This window comes from Equus przewalskii, chromosome 6 (genome assembly GCF_037783145.1).
Source record: "Equus przewalskii isolate Varuska chromosome 6, EquPr2, whole genome shotgun sequence".
Lineage (NCBI taxonomy): Eukaryota > Metazoa > Chordata > Mammalia > Perissodactyla > Equidae > Equus > Equus przewalskii.
In genome coordinates, this window is record NC_091836.1 from 78,017,161 (window position 1) to 78,031,111 (window position 13,951).

The following is a 13,951-nucleotide window of genomic DNA, read 5'->3' on the forward strand; positions in this document are numbered from 1 at the left end:
TGACCTTGCCACTAACTCACCCTGTGATCCTGGGCCAGACTGTATCCCACCCTGGGCCTCAGTTTGCCTGTCTCTAAGCTGAAGGCTGACTTTGTGATCTGCCTTATGGATGAGGAAACTGATGTCCAGAGAGGTTCGACGATGGGCCTGAGGTCGCACAACAGCATTAGTAGTAGAACTGGCCCCAGGCCCTTCACTCCTACCTTTTCATCCCCCTGTACCTTGTGTTCGAGGCCTGACTTAGAGAGCTGGTCTTCTTTTCTCATATCTGGACTTGTTTCCACACTTAGGCTTTGAGTCCTCAGGGCAGGAACCACATCTGGTTCCTGCTTCTCCCAGTTCTTCAAGATTGGGCAACCAGCAGCTGCTGAATGTAGGCCTGGCGAGTGAAGGAGTCAGGTTGCCCAAGGCCATGGAGGGAGATGGCAGCAAAGCCAGGATTCCCACTGGGTCTACTGGTTCCCCCGGAGCCTCCAGATGCTGGGATTTGAGTCATTCATTTACTCACCCAAACAGTATTTGCTCAGGACCTACTATGTGCCAATTACCACTGTGTGCTGGGAATATATCAGTGACCAAGCCAGACAAGGTCCCTGCCCTCAGGAGCTTACATTCTAGTGGGAAGCAGCAAGAACTAAAGCCATACACAAGGGGGACAAACCTATGGAGGGAACAAAACAAGGAGGCAGACAGTAACTGTGGATCTGATTGGGCATGGTCGAGGGAGGCCTCTGAGGAGCTGAGACCTCAGGACAAGGAGTTCACGCCTGGCAAGTTCAAAGGCCCCAAGGCAGGGAGGCTCTCAGGGTCTGTGAGGAATGGAGAGAAGGCTGGAGTGGCTGAAGGTGGCACATGTAGGGACAACCCCGGAGAGGAGCTGGAGAGGTAGGCAGGGGTTAGATCACGGCCCCAGAAAGGAGTTTGCATTTCACTGGGAGCAAGATGGGAAGTCATTGGAGGTTCCAGCAGAGGATCAAATGATGGGTGTTTCTAAAGGACCCCTCCAACTCTGGAACTTCTGGCTGCTGCTCATAGAGGAGACGCGCAGGGGTCTGTTGGTCCCTTGCCTGGGGGGAAGGGAGCCTTTGTTCCCAGGCACAGAGGTTGTGGGAGGCTGACAGAGTCCAGGGCATCTCTCCAACCTGCGCCTGAGGTTCTGGTCCAGAGGAGCGCAGCTTCGTCCCACCCCCGCCCCACCCCTGCCCCCAGGATCCCACCAACACCGCCACCCCCCCCCCCTCCCGCTCCAACATCCCAGGGGTGTTACAGAAAACTGTGCCTGCAAGATGTCTAGGCCCCCACTCCTTGATTATATTAATGCCAAAATGTATTAAAGAAGCGTGGTAGAAATGCCATTCTAATTGTTTCATACACACGCCACTGGGAGGGAACTGATTGGACACAGCTCACAGGCAGTATGTTAATACGCTATTTTCATATGATGATAGCTTTGCATAATCTTCCCTTCTCCCAGCTTTTCAGGGACCTGTTGTTAACCAAGCCCCAGGAGAGAGGGGGAAAGGCAATTTGACTTCAAGTCCACTCCCCGCCACATTAATTAGTCATGTGGCTGGGGAAAGGTGTGCTCACTCAGTACAAAGTAGACTTTATAATTTATACACCAGCTGTTTCCGTCCATTCTCCTCCCTGCCTGCCTCTAATGAAATCGTGTTACCAGAGAACTGACTGGCGTGAATTGAGCCTTTAATCCCATTGACCCTGGCCTGGCTGCTGGGGCCCAGGGGAGGGGGTGGGGCCTTTCAGCAGGAGGCTGTGATGAGAGACCCTGGCAGGCACGACCCTTCCGCCCCAGCTTGGCCTGCAAGCCTGCACAAAGGAGCAGCTTGGCAAAGGCGAGGGGTGGGTGGGGGGAGGCGGGGGCGGTGGTTTGCTGGGAGTGGGGGCCTGCTGGCTGAGTAGCCCTCGTGGGGATCCCTGGAGGCTGAGATGGCTCACATTTATTGCCTCATCTTCTGAGATCCAGTGAAGCACAACATTCTCATCTAGGTTGTTCCTTTACTTAGAGAACAGGCCAGGCCAGGCCAGACTACACAACCAATGAGGTAACGCTCGCTCTCCTGGCCTTGTGGGGGGTGGCGGGGGGGGGGGTGGTAGTCGCTGGGAAAACAGAGACGTCATTCCATGGAGGGGAATGCCCCCCCGGGAGCAAACCTAAACTCTCCCTGGGCCCAGGAGACCAACAAGGAACCCAGGGCCCCTTCCTGGAAAGGAGGGATGGAGGCAGACTCGGGGCCAGGGCCTAGTCCTGGTTCTGGTCTGGGATCCCAGAAAGGCAGTGCTGAGAAGGACGCTTCTCTCCCTCTCCCCAGAAAGAAAAACAAGCGAAACCAGGCATCCAGAGCCACTCAAGCAAATGCCTGCAAAACAGGGCCCATTTGGCCAGCAGGAATAAACACCACAATTAGCACCATGGCAGCCTCTTAAACAAACACATGGGACCAAGTCATGGGTGGGGGAGGTTCAGATGCATCTGTCAGAGGGGCCAGAGGTTGCAAAGACGGCCGAGTGGAAGGAAGCTGAAAATAAGGAGGGTCAGGCTGAGATGGGGGGGTGGGACAGATGTGAGGGTGGGGACAAAGAGATGGGTGCGCCATGTAGGGGCTGGCATGCTGCGGGAACAATGAGTGTGGGGAGGGTGGTAGCATGGATGGACTGTTGATGGGATGGGATGAGGTGGGGACAGGGTGGCTTCCAGGCTGCTGTCTTTAATGAATTGGGAACCCTGCTATTCTCACGTGGATGTGAGGGCCTCCTGTCTACGAGATCACAGTGAGGTGAGACGTGGCATCCCCAGACCTCGTTACCCATGAGAGCCTGAATGGGCAACCTCTACCCAGGGCCAGATACACGCCTGAGTCTCCTGCTCATCACTAGGCCTTGGCTGTCACCTTGTCCCCTGTCTGGAATGGCAACCTTCTCTTCTTCCCTCGGCTAAGTCCTAGATCGGTGGAGACTCAGCTCTGATGTCACCTCCACCTTTCTTGACTCCCCAGGCTGGTCTGTGAGGACTGGTCACAGCACACAGCTCTATCTTCCCCATGCCTCAGTGGCAGGGGCCATCTCTCATGCCTCGCGGGACATGGGGCAGGACAAGGAGACCTTGAGCGGGTCTCCTCCTTTGGCTGGTCCTCAGTTTACTCAGCTGTAAAATGGGTTTGATGATCTCTCAGAGCCCCAACTGGCTTCTCTCAGGCTGAAAAACACACGTTCTGTCCTGGTCAAAGCAAGGGAACGTTTCAAAGCCTCTTGAAGTGTGTTGTGGGCATCTGAGCTGATTTATTAGCTCTGAAATAGCCAAAGTACTGCTTTTGCTAATGGCATTTAAAAAAAACCTGTGACCAGTCCTCTTTTTAATGAAAGTGTGGGGAACATCAGGGGAACATATCCAGGGAGAGAAAATGAAGTTGTCATTTTTCAACATAATTAAACTTGGTTTTCAAAAATCTCCTGATCTAAAATGTGAATTACGCTAATTACTTCTGGTGGCTGCAACATTGATTTCAGTGTTAAAGTTAATGGACTTAATGGACGTTGCTTTCCTCTCAGACGTGGCTTGGCGCTCCTTGCTGAAGGTCCTGTTTGTCCACCACAAGGGGCCTCCCCTGGACCTCCTGAATCCTCTGTCATCAGTTTCGGCTGCCTGAAGCCCCGACCAGGTTGGTTGCTCCCTGTCGGGCCCTGGGTGTGGGCTCAAGGCCTCAGGGGAACACTTGTCCCTTCCTCCTGTAGGTGGGTGTAGATCAGGCACCTACTTTGTGCTCTCACGGTGTCAGGTGCCATAAAGGGACACAGAAGGCAAAGGCAGGTGGTCCCTGTTCCTGGAGAGCTCATGGCCTAGAGGAAGTCTGATAGGAACCTGTGGAAGGCCTCGGGGAGGCAGGGCTGAGGTTCCGAGCCCCAGGCCCTCTCTGCCCTGAGGGGCCCTCGGTGGTGGCTGGCGGGTGGCTCCCGGAGCAGAGGAGGGAGAGGCAGAGACGGGTGAAGGAGGTCAGGGCAGCCTTTCTCCCTGGAAGAGGGGGTGCAGGAGCTGGTTAGGAAGGTGGAGTACCGGAGTGAGCCCACTGGGGCAGGAGGAGCAGTTGGCCGTGGCCAGGCCACAGAGTTCTCCATGGGCAGCCGTGAGGACAGTAAGGGGCCTTGGAGGCCAGGAGGAGACATTTGAATGTGGTCTTGTGTCTTGGCCAGAATGAGGTGGAGTGTGGTGTGGCAGCACTGCCTGGCACTGAAGGACCCTCTCTCTCTGTGGGAAAGAATGGCTTTGGGGTGCCCTGGGGCAGGCTGGGCTGGCTGCCTCTGCTGGTTGGTCTGGCTACCTCCTGAGTCCCTTGAGTTCCCCATTAAAATGGCATTTTAACTGGGAGCTTGAGGTCCTTTCCTGAAGCTCCAGCTTCACAGGAGAAGCCATGGGGTCTCCCTGACCAAAGGTCACAAGCTGTGGAGCTGAAGTGACAGTCCTGAGCACACTGCTGCCTCCGTCACAGATGGGCCCTGGCTATACCAGCTGGAGGCGCCTGGGGGCGGGGACGGTCCCTCGGAGAGGCAGCCACTGCAGACACCTGCACAGGTGGAGCTGGTCACACATGAAGCAGTACCAGTGGAGGCCCTTTACTGAGGCAGGAATGCAGACAAGTCACCACCCTGATGGGGACTTGAGGCCACCAGGAGGCAGCCCTGAGTCACTGGCAAGAGACTGGGGAGCTGACCCTGGAGGTGCAGGGGACAGGCTGGAACGGAGGCAGGGCCTTAGGGGTGGAGCACAAGGGGCCTTGAAGGGCTGTGAGAGATGGAGCCCAAGGGTCAGAGTGCAAGGGGCCTTGCCCACCAGGCCGAGGGGTCTTGACTGGATCCTGTCAGGAGTGAGGGACAGTGGGTGCCCAGCAGGGGAGGGAGGGACCTGCCTGGGAAGAACCTGCAGGGGGCAGAGGGGAACAGTGAGGCTTCTAGAGGCAGAGTGATGAGAAGGCTGCTGCTAGAGGTCGGCCCCTAGGCGTAGTGGTTGAGTCCCCACACTCCACTTGGGCAGCCCGGTTTGCAGGTTTAGATGCCTGGCGTGGACCTACGCTACTCATCAGCTGTGCCATGGTGGCATCCCACATATAAAGTAGAGGGAGACTGGCCCAGATGTTAGCTCAGGGCAAATCTTCCTCAGCCAAAAAAAAAAAGGCCACTGCAGGAACCGCAACAGCTGTGGGGAGGGCTCATTGCTCCACCCTCTCCCTCAACTTCCCTCCTCTGACCTTCACCAAGTTGACCTCACAGGTTTCTCTCAAATCCTCCCAGTTCTCTCCATCCCCCCCCCACCCCCCGCCACCGCCCCTCATCAGCCCCGCCCAGGCCACCATCATCTCACTCCTGGACCACTTCAGGCCTGCCCTGGATCCCACCTCCTCCTGCACCCCGCCTCCTCCCGCCAGCCGAGGCGAGCCTTGTGACGTGGAGATCTGACCTGTCCCTCCCCTCTTTAAAATAGGGGCTAACACTCAGGTGGCACTTGCTACAAGCTGGGTCCCTGCTTTAAGCATTTTAGGTGAAGTGACTATTTTCAGTCTCATAACAATCCTATGAGGTTGACACTATTATCCATCCCCAGGTTACATTTGAGAAACTGAGGTCCAGAAAAGTTAAGAAATTGACCTGAGGTTACACAGCTAGTACACAGTGGCCAAGCCGAGGTTTGAACCTAGACACTGTCCACTTCTGCGCTTGACCCTTTCAGGCTGTTCTCAACGATGCAGTCAGAAAAACCCTGATGGTGTCTTTACCATCACCCACAAGGCCCTAGGCCGGCTGGTCCTCCGTGATCCTCTGCCCGCCGGTACTCCCCCGCCTCACTCCACAGTGCCGACATGCCAGACCTCAGGGTCTTTGCACATCCTCTTCCTTCTGCCTGAAATTCTCTTCAGTATGTCTGCTTGCCTTGCTCCTCCACCTCTTCCACATCTGGGCTCAGGTATCACCTTCCCAGGAAGGTCCCTGGGCATGCTGTTTGAAACCACGGCTCCTCCCCAGCACTCCCTACTTCCCTTCTCTGCTCTGTTTTTCTGTGTAGCACTTATCACCTTGACATATGGCACCATTTGTTTATTATGGTATTTACTGTCTTTCTCTTCCCACTAGAATGGAAACTTCATGAGGGCAAGGAATCTTGTCTGTTTTGTTCACTGAATTATCTCTAGTGCCCAGAACAGTGTCTGACACATGGTAGTCGCAATAAATACTTTTTAAGTGGATGAAAGTATCTTGCCGCCTCTGTGCCTTTGCCCAGGTTGTTCCGTCTTTTTGGAATGCCTTTTCCCTGTGGGCCTATGAAACTCCACGTGCCCTCTCCAGGACCACCTCCAATGGCATTCGTCTGGGGAGATTTCTCTGATTCTCACAGCTACAGCCAGTCCTCCTGGGTGGCCACAACCCAGGAGGTTGGTGCTATGTCCCCAGCCACACACACTGTCTGTCCTGTGTGGTGTGATCCCTGCATCTGACTCATCACAGATGGGGGTGGGGATGCTCTGTTGGAGGCAGACTGGTACCCAACTCGACACTTTCTGTCAGAAGCCATGCTCCCCTGTCGCCCCAGGGGATGGGGATGAGATGAACCCCAGAGAACAGAGGTACCCAGGGGAGGGGATTCATCAGCCCTGCCCTCCCTGCAGACTGTGGTTCCAGATATGACTTTGCAGTTCTCTGGGACTTTGCTTCTCTGGTTATACTGGCAACCCCAGGACCTTTAACTCTTCACTCAATGTCAAGTTCTAATCTTCAAACTGCTCTGCACCTCTCTCCAACCTGACCCTCACCTCCTTACTAATCTAGCTCCAACTTAGAACCCAGAGACTAGGTTCACCATGTTCAGTTGTAGAGGTTGTACACTGCACAATTCAAAGAAGGGGCATTTATATTGTGGTTTACGTAAATAGCACTCCCTGGAGCTTTTGCAGTACAAAATCAGCACAACCAGACTAGCAGACCTGCTGGACTCCCATTCACAGTGCCTCCCTGGGCAACATTTCCACTGAGACATCTGTCTTTTGGTCTTTCTTGGGGCCAACCTCTGTTCTGCTGGTGTCAGACTTCACCCACTCTGCTGCCCACAACCTAGCCGAACGGTCTGAAGAGAGAAGAAGACTCCAGAAAGAAGGCTCCCGTGGCTCTGAGTCTTCCTGCCCAGTCCTGTGGGAGAAGCTCAGCCTGCAGGAAGGCGTGGGGAATCCCAGCTGGGAGCATCAGCCCTCACGGACCAGGAGTTGACCAGTAGCTGACCCGTTTCCGGACCCTATACACTTGGTGGAGAGACGAGAAGGTCCATTGGGAAGATTTCTTTGAGGATCATTCCTGAGCCAGCAAAGACTTCTTGATGTGGTCTGATCAGTCCTCATTATGCGCGATAGCAACAAAGTGCCCCTGGTCATCCCTTGCCACCCCCACTTCCCACATCCACCACTGATTGCACTGGCTCAGCCCCGTGCAGTGGGACTGCCCACATCGATCGAGATAGCCCATCCATTTCCCCCTCTTCCTCTTTGGCACAATGCAGACTCAGGCCTCAGAACCATCATAATCACTTCCACTTATGGTTGTTAACCATGTTCCAGAGGAGATGGGGACTGTCATTACGCCCATTTTACAAATGAGCAAACAGAGGCTGTAGACGTTATATGACTTAGCCCAACTCACAGGAGGCGGCAGAGTTAGCGTTTGAACCAGGCTTGGCCGGCACCATGTCCTACATTCTCAGCTGCTCTGCCTTCCCACCTCTAGAGCCTCTGGATGCTGAAGGCCTGGTTGAATCTGCACGCAAGCCACTCAGCACCGAGGTGCAGGATGCGGGTGGTGGACGGTACCCAGGCAGAGGTGCAGCCTGGGGAAAGCGTGACCCACAGGTGCGTGGATGGGGTGGGGGCCGTTCCCACGCCTGTTTGCTGGTCAGAGGGACAGAACCTGGAAGGTGGGCCTCTCTCCTCCTGACAGAAGCAAGGGCCTGAGTCGATTTCTCACTGAGCTGAAGTCAGGCCAAAGCTTCTTCCTCACAGGTGTGGAGTTGCTCCCCTGTTGGCTGGAAATTTGACTGCAGTTGATTTAAAATCCTGACACCTGTGTCCATCACCCCACCCTCCACTCTGATTACCGTCCCTATAAAGTTCCTAATCCCTGTGCTTATGCAGTGTCCTTCCCCTCTGACGGGCCGGACCTATGTAAGCAGGAGATTGGGTTATTATGTAGAAGAGTTATAATAAGAAATATGACTGCAAAAGCCAAGTCAGTTGAAATTGGACTATAATTAAATGCTTAGAAAATTCTATGCTTGGCTCATTTTAAAATCAAGTGCTTCTTTGTAGCAATTTCCTTTCTTTAATTACAATTTCCTGTCTAGTTTGACATTTACAATGCAATCTTGGGGGACATGTTTGTGATTTATTATTCCTGCTCCTATCAGGATATCACTGTGCAGAAATGAGTTTATAAAATAAGAGCTCAAATTATTATGGCCTTTGACCAATAAAGCAGGCTCATAATTTCAGGCCTGAGAGAAGATTACCATTTTTGACAACCCGAGGCAGAAATACTGGAGAGGGGGAGGGCACAGTTTAGGAATTCGCTCCATGTTCAAAAACACTGCATCGTCTCCTCGGGGAAGTCCAGCTTTGGAGGCAGAAGAATATATTAATAACCCCTCAAATAGATACGGGGCTTTGCAGTTTTGGAGAACTTTCACTGTCGGTGATTCATATCATTCCTAGAAGCAGACAGGCAGGCATCATTATCCTCATCTTACAGTTGAGGAAACTGATGCACAGAGAAGTTAAGTGACTTGCTCAAGGTCACAAAGCCTATACGAGAGATCTTAGAAACAACACGCAGGTCTAACCTAGTGAGTTCCTCTCCCACGATATAATTAATGGCTGTCTGAAAGGCCTGAGAAGTGGCCTGAGACGCAGAAGATGACTTCAGGGCCCCTCTGGGCAGGGAGTCCTTCTGTCTCCAGTGGCAGGAGCTTTGACCGACCCACAGAGCAGTACTCTGACCCTCACCTGGGGTCCAGGACCCGCATGGCCCACATGTGGGCAGCCAACAGAGGCCAGCTCATGAAAAAGGTGCCATCATTTCCTTTTTCCTTTCATCTCAAGGTTTTACCTAGAAATTGGGGAGTATCACCACTTCTTGGCCCGCATCGTTAGCTTTTATCCCTGGGCCACAAAGTGAGACTTCCAAGCCCAGCACGTGAGGGCTTGCCTTTGTGTGCACATGTGGATGTACAATTGCTCAGCCATGTGTGTGCCTGGGCATCTACATATGTGTGGAGGGGGTTGTGTGGGCTCCTGTGCGCATGTATGATGTGTATATGAGCTGCCTGTAGTAGGTATATGGATGCTTGTGCAGAAGTGTGCTTTGTTACCCCAGCCCATTAGACATAATCGAAAGAGCAGAAGGCCAAAGGGGATGCACAAATAATGTGTGCCAAAATCACAGAAGACTCAGTTTTAGTCCCTCTGGGAAGGCTTTGAAGAGAATGGGAAAGACAGAGGGAAGTTCGGTCCCCTGGGGGTTGTCTGTGGACATTCATCCTTCTGTTCCTTAGACCTTCCTGTGGCAAAGGCTCCCATCAGCCTGGTCCCCAGCTGGGTGTTGGGAGTTGACTTCTGGTCAGGTCCAGTGCACCCAGTGGCCCCTCTTTGAGGATGGAAAGTCTCTGGGGAGAGAGCATCCTCTATCCCACTACCTTACAGAATGCCAGCTGCCTCTGTGCCTGGGTCAGGAAGGGGGCGATGCCGTCTTGAAGATGGAGGCACAGGAGGTGGGGCAGGCCTGCGAGTTGGTGATGAGTCCAGTTGTGGACACAGTGGATCAGGGGCACCTGTAGGACTTCCCAGGGGAGGTGTCCAGGAGGTTGTCTGTCCAGGTCTAGAGCACAGGGAGAAGGCATGAGCTGGGCTTGCGGTTTCTGGCCCTGTGCCCTGTCTCCTCGACACCCGCCCTCTGCTTTTCAGCCTCAGTGTCCCTCCCTAGCTTTGACTGTGACCCTGCAGCCAGGATCAGAACAGATCAGGTGCGTGGCGCAGACCCCAGGTAGGCAGAGACAGTCAGTCTGTGGCCAAGGTGGCACCCAGCAGCTGGTGGAAGCGAGGTTCATGGAGCTGCTGGCCTGGGTTTGCTCATAAACAAGGCTTCTGGGCCTAGAGCAGGGTTTCTGGGGCGCCCTCTCGGCCCCTCTGTGAATCCCCTTCAGGAGTGGAAGTCCGGCTTCCGCTTTGTCTCACTTCAAAGGAGCCGTTATGGGAGGTAAATCTCCATCTCTGGCTTTTGGCCTCAGATTAAGTCTGTCCAGAGACTCGTTTGTTGCCTGTGAAAATCCCTTTATTACTTCAAAACAATTTTAAAGCAGACGGCGTTAAGATTTTTGAAGAAAGAGAAAGAATCATATCCCTACACCAGGATGCTGGTTATGAAATTCAAATGGATGGGACAAGGCAATCTTCTTACAGTGCCTCCCTCACATCAAATTGGGAGATGGGGAGGGGGCTTGGGCCCACCCCTCAGAGTCCTGAGTCCTGAAGAAACACCTGAGCACTGAGCGATTTGCTGCTCTCCTGAAGGCCTCGCAGGACTGGCCTGGCCTCAGCTGATCCGCCCTGGCTTCCCTCCCCCACACACACATACACACATTCACGTGAACACACACGCACGCACACACCGATCCCTCCCTGTGTACAGTTACTTCTTTAAATCATCGTATTGTTCAGGGAGGAATCCCGGAAGACTATTTGATCCCTATTGTTCAAAGGAGAAAATGGAAGCTCAGACAGAGGGAAGGGAAGTGACCCGTCCAAGGTCAACCAGGACCAGATCTGATGTCCTTGTCTTCCAAGGTCAGGACTCCCCCCTTAGAACTTCCCAGACCTCCAAGCATAGGTGTGAGGTGATCCTGGGACCCTGCTCCTCCCTCGCTGGGTCTGTGTGGCCTCCAGTCCTACCCTGCCCAAAGAGACAAAGAAGTAGGCCAAGTTAACACTGCTGCCGGACCCCACCCCATCCCTCTCCTGCTCAGGCCCCTTCAAGCCCCGACCAGGACTGACCAAGCAGAGAGAAAGGGCTGTACAAGAGGCGATGGTTTCCAGACCGCATAGAAATCCATCCATCCATGCACCCATCCTTCCATCCACCTAACAAGTCCAGCTACAGTGCGGCTACAGCAGAGAGTAAGGCAGCCACAGTTCTGTCCTCAAGTTGCCCGTGGATCTGTGAGAAGACAGACAGGAAAATAATGATTACAACTCAGCGTGTTAAGTATCACGACAGGAGGAGTACAGGGAGTGGGAGGTGGGCACAGAGATGTCACGCCTCGCTGGGGAGGAAGGCCTCCTGAGCTGTGACAGATGGAAGAGCCAGCCACGTGTTCCTGCGGAGGAAGAAGGTTGGACAATGTGTGACCAGGTTCTTTCCAAATGTTTGCTTGGGGAGCAGAGGCATGGCGGGGGGACTGGGCTGCCGGGGCCCAGGATGGCCTCTGTTGAGTGCCTACAGAGTCTCCAGGAAGCCTGTGCCTGGCCTCACCCAGAGCCCACGGGCCCTGATTCCACTGTACATCCATTGCAATTCCACCACTGCACGTTCATCAATAGGGGGCCCTTCTCCAAGCTCTGTTCAAACTATAGCTATCTCTGGCAAGAACACCCCAAAGATGTATGCCACATCTTATACCAAATGATTTAGGGATGTCATCTCCCTCGGAGGTAATGAAGCAGGTAGAAGTTGCTCTGTGATGCTTGGGGTGCAAGCAATGGCACATTTTCTTATTTCTCTAACACAAATTAAATCTGGTGCCAGCTCAAGCTCACCAACGGTGGTGAGAGATGCAATCCCAGTCATTTGTAAGGCGCTCTCTCTCCCGCTCCTTTGTATTTTACAGGAAGTTCAAGGGTTACACATCCCAGAGAACCAGAGAGGCCCTCGTCCCCAGACATGGCTGCCTTTGCTCCTGACTTAGACCCAGTCAAGACAAGTCCCTCCACTGGGACCCACTCCCGAAGTGTTGGAGCTCAGCCTTCCAGTTGCTTCTCCAGTGGACCCAGAAGAATTCTCTCCAAGGCCCTCCAGGGCCTGAAGATGTGTCCTGTGAACCAGACCACTTGGAGGACCTCCCACCTGAGGGTCATAAATTGGCTTAGTGTTCTGGGATCTCTTTTGGCCACCCAAGGTTGTCTGCAAGTCCCGCACTGTGCATCCTTCTCTCTGGCCACTGGGATGGGTCCGGCAGCCTCTTGATACCCTGCAGGCTGACCCAGCTCTGTGACAATTCAGAAATTATGCATTCGGTGGGAAGATTAGGCCTGATTAAGACATTTGTGCTAACGAACTGTGCTTAATTGGATTTGGGGAAGGATACAAAACGGCCTGCTTGACATTCCAGGGTCCTCAGCAAAGTCCTCGGGCCTCCGTGGCTCCTCCCTGCAAGGCTGGCCATCGCCCCAGCCCCTGCGCCCCCAATGCCGCAGCCTTCGGCCTCTCAGCCTGGTAACGGGGAAGTTATCTGCCTAATCAGACTAATTAGCGCTGGGGACACAAAGTCATAATCTACAAAGAATGCAAATGCCAGTTTTACAAAATGAAAACGCCATATGTGCAGTAATTAGCAAACCACGGGCACATTTTATAAATCATATTTATTAGTTTGTAAACAAATCAAACTCTAAATGAAATGAAAGATGCCATTAACTGGCACTGCAGCAGTGGCAGTGCTGAGCAGGCCTCGAAACGGGAGACTACAGATACAGAGTAGAAGCTGACCCAGGAGCCCTGCCTGGGAACCCACCAATCTCCACCTAACCTCCCCCCGGCCCAGGAGCCCTGGTGTGGGAGGTAGAGGTCTGTGCCTTGGCTGGCCAAGATCCATGGCCCACTTGTCCTCCCACTAGAGCCCCTTGGTGGGCTGCCCACCTGCCCAGCATCCCATGACTCTGGGCTGGTTACTCAGACTAGGGCTTAAACAAATCATTGTTCCCATTGTGACGACAGATGGCATCGGAGCCACAGCTCAGCATCAGGCCCCTCTTTCCTTACCTTTGGAACCATGGGCCTCTTTGTCCACTTATATACCTCTAGGGCTTAAGGAAAAGTAAAGAAAATGTCTCAATTGAAGGAACTTCACATACTGACCACGCCTGCTGCCCTGCTTCTCAGCCTCTGCTGTCATTGGAGAAGAGTTTGGGGAGAGCAGGGCTTTCCCAGGTTGGTTCTCTCCGGTGCTGCACTAATGCATTCTCCTGTCAATCCAGGTGAGGTCCTGCCTTGCACTCAGTTCTCCACTGGACACTAAAAGTGTTGAAATGGAAACACAAGGTAAATCCATGCTTTCCAGGTGCTTCAGATCATGAGAAGGGTTCCTGGCGTGGACTGTGGTAGCCATGATTGCATTCTGCTCAGCATATTATCCCATCTCCCTTCTTTGGTGAATTGTTCCTCCTTGCCTTGGGAAAACACCTCTTTCTGCCTCATGTGGCCCTGATAAGGGTCTCAGTCTAGATGTCTGGCACCACTTTCACCACAAGGTGGGCATGTGACCCAAGTCACTACACTGCATACCTTGTACCCAGTGACACAAGCTGAGCCAATCACTCTCCTTATTCAGATTTTCTGAATAGAGACGGAGGGGTTGTCAACTTCAGAACGATGCAGTTGGTTCACACTTTGATCGCCTCAGCTACTCTATACGAGGAGCAATGACAGCAGATTATTTAAAGAGAAAACCAAAAGTTCATAAGCACGTTCAAAAATAAGATTAACATCTCCATGAACCAGAAATGGATTGGAAATCTAAAATTGCAAATGCAACTAAAGCCATAATTTTGCGAGGTTCTGGGTCGGGCATCAAGCAAAGCAGTCAACAGTTCACATGCCGCTATATCCAGTGGGAAGGTACTGAAAACTATTACAAGAT

General features: G+C 53.2%; 1 long non-coding RNA gene across 3 annotated transcripts; it reads left to right on the forward strand.

Annotated features, from left to right (window-relative positions):
* Window positions 1-1,920: 1,920 nt before the first annotated feature.
* Window positions 1,921-8,540, forward strand: LOC139083975 (uncharacterized). Of its 3 annotated transcripts, none has more exons than XR_011541195.1 (3): window positions 1,921-2,063; window positions 3,568-3,677; window positions 7,088-8,540. It is a non-coding gene; the product is annotated as an uncharacterized lncRNA (long non-coding RNA). The 3 variants fall into 3 exon arrangements; XR_011541194.1 differs by lacking the exon at window positions 1,921-2,063 and adding an exon at window positions 2,469-2,552; XR_011541193.1 differs by lacking the exon at window positions 1,921-2,063 and adding an exon at window positions 2,633-2,795.
* The last annotated feature ends 5,411 nt before the right edge of the window (window positions 8,541-13,951 follow it).